At 40.9% G+C, this 5,000-nt stretch overlaps 1 protein-coding gene and 1 long non-coding RNA gene across 2 annotated transcripts in view; one reads left to right on the top strand and one right to left on the bottom strand.

Annotated features, from left to right (window-relative positions):
- Positions 1-5,000, top strand: part of LOC134437239 (receptor-type tyrosine-protein phosphatase delta-like) — a 482,346-nt gene that overhangs the window by 416,570 nt on the left and 60,776 nt on the right. The gene's annotated exons all lie outside the window — the stretch shown is intronic.
- LOC134437247 (uncharacterized) lies at positions 3,669-4,580 on the bottom strand. The gene is made up of 4 exons (XR_010032366.1): positions 4,455-4,580; positions 4,150-4,299; positions 3,981-4,049; positions 3,669-3,871 (listed from the first exon to the last, which is right to left on the bottom strand). It is a non-coding gene; the product is annotated as an uncharacterized LOC134437247 (long non-coding RNA).

Here is a 5,000-nt window from a genome sequence, read left to right as displayed (position 1 = left end):
CATATTTTAGTAAAACGACGCTGTCAGGCAGAAACCTTGCTTATCCACTGTTCATAGTTTTGTTTTTTTACCTCTCCATCACTCTAAAAATCACTATTTTCTTTTAAAAAAGAAAACAACACTGTCATGCAGATGCAGCGATTCGCTATTTGCTGAAAAAGCTTAACTACATCTACCACCAAACCAGGGGTGCATTTCTCGAAACCAAAGTTGCTTACCACATTAGCTACTTTGTTGTTTTCAATGCATTTACCCATTGGCAACTACCGAAGTTGCTAACAGGTTAACTCTTTTGAGAAATGCACCCCAGCATTGCTATGACAGTCAAGATTAAGTAACAGATTAAGACATGGCCATTCACAGATTAAGACATTGCTATGACAGTACTAAGAGTTTTAAGTAACAGATTAAGACATGGCCATTAGAAGAGAGAACTCATGCGGATAATGTTGGAGTTTCACATGAGTGAAGATGCAATAGCATACAACAAATACAACAGCAAAAGATATGTGGTTTGGGACAATACCAGAAAGGGTAGCCCTTTAAAATGCAGGCAAAACATTTGAATAAAAATGTTGTTGACACAGTGTCCTACCGGTAATACCTTGGCAATATATTTGGACAATAAAGGTAGTGGGGAAAGAAGGCCTTTACAAAAAAAAATGCTTTATTGTCTAAAAACTACCTTCACATTGTTGCACTACATTCACAATACATTCGGGCAAGTAGAGGTACAGTGGCAGCTAGAGAAAGAATGCCTTTTTAAATGCAGGTGTAGTATGTCGTATTTGACTAAGTACTGCTGTCACGGTTCTCTAATACCAAACCTGTGGAGAGCAGAGTAATTGCTGACTGTTTGGGAGCAGAGACGCATTCCTTTTGTGTGTATTTGTTTATTTATTTATTTATTCTATCAAATCATTTGGGCCCATTCATGTGGCTAATTCCATTCATAGCCGAACTCTCACTCTTTGTGTGGTTGTCACAGTAGCGCCATTTGTATGTGTGGTGAAGGTGCATGCCTCTCCATCCGTTTTACTGTGCCATTTTCCCTCTTCCCTCTTCCCTCTTTTTTTTCCTTTGTTGAAATCTCTCTCTCTGTCTCTCTCCCTCTGTCCCTTGCACTGCCTATCTATCATTCTCTATCTTCCTTTTCCCCTTTCTCCTCCCCTCATTCTTCCCATTCTTCTCTCTCTCTCTCTCTCTCTCTCTCTCTCTCTCTCTCTCTCTCTCTCTCTGTCTCTCTCTCTCTCTCTCTCTCTCTCTCTCTCTCTCTCTCTCTCTCTCTCTCTCTCTCTCTCTCTCTCTCTCTCTCCCTCTCTCTCTCCGCACCCTCTCTCTCTCTCTCTCTCTGCCACTCTCATTCTCTCCTCTCTGTGTCTTCCTTCCATTTGTTTATTGTCTCTCTTCAGATCCCTTCATGTTTCTTCTCCAAGGCAAGACCTGCAGCATATTCTGTTGGCTCCTTATCCTGCCTCCTGCTTTATCTGTTTTCACTGCCACGGCCATGGATCTTGCTTTTGTTTTGTTGTGCTTTCTCTCCTCCACCTCTCTCTCGCTCTCTCGCTCTCTCTCTCTCTCTCTCTCTCTCTCTCTCTCTCTCTCTCTCTCTCTCTCCATACCCCACCTCTCTCAAATTCTCTCTCTCAAACTCTCTCTCTCTCTCTCTCTCTCTCTCTCTCTCTCTCTCTCTCTCTCTCCTCTTTCAATACTACCCTCTCTCTACTCATATCCCACCTCTCTCCATCTTGCTTTCACTCCCTGTCACTTTTCTACGCCTTTCCTATTTCTCTCTCTCCAGTCCCCTTTTTTGTCATTGCTAACGACCAGCCAGCTAGCCATCCCCCTTTTTCTCACGGCTAACACCCAGTCAGCCAGGGCCGGCCCTTGGCATAGGCAGTATAGGCAAATGCTAAGGGCGCCACTCAAGTAGGGGGCGCCGCGCCAGAGGATCAGGGATAAAAAAAAATGAAAACGAATTTAATCTAATCTAATCTATTCTTAAAAATACAGTCTAATACATCATTACAATGAACAAAATGAAAGTAAATCAACTTTGATATAAATAAACAATGCCTCATTTGCCTCCCCCTGCACTGTTTAAGAATTTAAATTGCAACAAACTGCATTTTTTTTGCGCGTAGGGGGCGCTGAATTGAATACTCGCCTAGGGCAGCAAATAGCCAAGGACCGGCCCTGTAGTCAGCCATCCATTTTGTGTGTTTTGTATGGAGCTAGCTTCACCCGCTATCATGGCCACTTCTTGGTCTGCTAGTCGCGCAACACTGGTTGCATCGCGCGTGCAAAACACACACTCAGACACAGACACGGACATGGACATGCACACGGACACGCACACGCGCGCGCACACACACACACACACACACACACACATGTTGCTTTGTGTGTGCAGAGCTGTGTCTGAAGAGTTAGATTATCTGGCCTGTGGCCCTCAACCTGGCTGACATGCAAACACATTTTTCACAAACGCGCAAACACACACACACACACACACACACACACACACACACACACACACACACACACACACATACACACACACACACACACACACACACACACACACACACACACACACACACACACACACACACACACACACACACACACACACACACACACACACATCCATTTCTTTCTTCTAAAAGCCAGACTGTTTCTGAATGTACTGTGTGCTTGTCAGTCACTAAACTAGAAGCTTATACGTAGTCTGTGCTAAATTAGAAGGTTGTTGTGGTAGATGCTGCCGGAAAACAGTTGTCTTTTCTAAGTAATGATGCTGCAACATTTTATTTTGCTGCACCTGAAGGTCATGAATGTACATCATACTGTCTAGTGCAACAATTTGGACTTTAAATATAAAATTAACAAAATGAAATATAAAAACGAGTATTGGGATTTGTGTTATGAAGAACCATACAGGCATGTGCATGTATGCTTCACGACTTCCTTAGTGCTCAGTAGAAAATGCATATCAAGATATTGGTAGTTAAATTGATTTCTATAAGGCTCGACTATGCCTTCACTGCTTTTTTTCTGAATGCAAACACAATATTTAATTATTAACACATTATCCATATATTCATTGTGATCTTGAATGCACTCTTAAAACAAAAGGTTCTAAATAGAACCTTTTTGGGTTCTATAGCTTGGTACGTATATGTCACCCTTTAAGGGGTCTATATAGAACCATTTCAGAGGGTTCGATTAAAAGAACCTTAAATGGTTCTTTATTATTTCAAAAAAGGGTGCTAAAAGGCACCTTTATTATTATTATTGTACCTTTCATTATCATTATTATTATTTTTATTATCATTATTATNATCATTATTATTATTATTATTATTATCATCATTATATTTAAATACAAAAATGCTTATGTAGCCTACTCGTCCTATATGTGACTGGACTAAATGTGAAATCCATTCCTAAGATCAAGCATTTTAAAATTAGAGCACAGAAATGTGTATGGACTTACAGGCAGGCCAAAGTGTGATTGGACTCAATGTGAAATACACCCTAAAGTTCAAGCACTATAAAATGCAAGTAAAAGGTGGAGAAGAAGGAGTCGCACACAGGAGCTGAATGCTATTCAGAGAAACTGTATTAAAAAGTAATAAACAAATAAAGGAAAGCCAAAGTGGCTAACAAACGTTTCGGAAGATAGTTCAAAGTTCAAACATATCACATATTGAATTAAAAAAATAATCATAAAAAAAAATGACGTGTGGCGAGGCTTTATAGGGCATGAAGGATGTTCTCCCCAGTCGCGATGGATGCGGTGGGTAGTAAACAGCAGGGGACTCACAGTGTTGTGTGACACCATTACTGGAGATGGGCTGGATGGCTCCTGTATAAATGAAAAATAAGTATAAGTAACATCCTGATAGAAATCTGGATGCCATAACAAAAGGAAGAGGCACATTACAATTACAGAAGTACAATTACAGAGAACATACCTCATCCAAGTAGCAAAACTTCTGCTCTGGTACGATCGCACCAGTCTTCCGCAGCACTCTTCAGATGATCTTAAATGACAAAATAAACATTGTTTTTTAAATCCATTGAGGTAATTGAGGGTGTGAGTCTGGAAAAGAAAAAAACAACAACAACTGGAGCTTCCCATACCGTCTGCTTTGGCCTCAGTCATCAAGGTGGTGAATTGTCCCTTGTGGCTCCCCAGCAGAGCCGCCCTGATGATATTTGGTGCCAATGTTGTCAGGGCATTGTGGATGTTTATCTCCATGTCTCCAACCTCAGCCTCATTTCATAATGCATCTAGAGAAAAAATGCAACAAGCACAGCCAAAGACAAAGACAATTGAAGGAGGGGGTGGTTAGTTGTCAGTTTGATAAGAATGTCTGTCTTTTACCAGGGCTACAAATAGCTTCTCAAAAGCTCAGGCATCTGAGAAAAGGGGAACATCACTTCACCTGTTTGCTTGGCCATTCAGCCCTTGAGTACGCTTCATCCTGTCCATGATATGTGGAAGATCTGGCTGTCGCCGGCGCAGCTCATTATTTATGGCATGTTATTGGAAACTCGGGTCATCAGGTCATCCTCTCCCAAAGTTCCACTACAATATAAAAACATTACATACAGAAAATAGGCAATGTCAATAATGTGCCATATAATAGATGAATAATGTGAACAATGAACCATGTTTAAATCCTTCATATTGTTGTACCTCTTGTGTTGGAACCAAGCTCCCCCAACATGTCTGGACTGCATCTGCCGAGTCTCTTCGCCCTCTGAAATTAGTCATAGAAAATTGTTTAATTTCTGAACTTAGTAATAAACAAAACAGTGACCACACTGACTAGCAAGCTGACATCATCAACACTCCAGTGCTCAGTCATCTACACAAAAAGAAAGAACAAATCACACATATTAGGTAGGCCTAACAATATCCCCAAAATGGGCTGTGAATGCAGAGGACATCAACAACACTAGCCTATTTGACAATAACACTTTTATTA

This window comes from Engraulis encrasicolus, chromosome 21, assembly GCF_034702125.1.
Source record: "Engraulis encrasicolus isolate BLACKSEA-1 chromosome 21, IST_EnEncr_1.0, whole genome shotgun sequence".
NCBI classification, from domain to species: Eukaryota; Metazoa; Chordata; class Actinopteri; order Clupeiformes; family Engraulidae; genus Engraulis; species Engraulis encrasicolus.
Note: the sequence above shows the minus strand (reverse complement) of the source record. Positions and strands in the feature narration are given on the sequence as shown.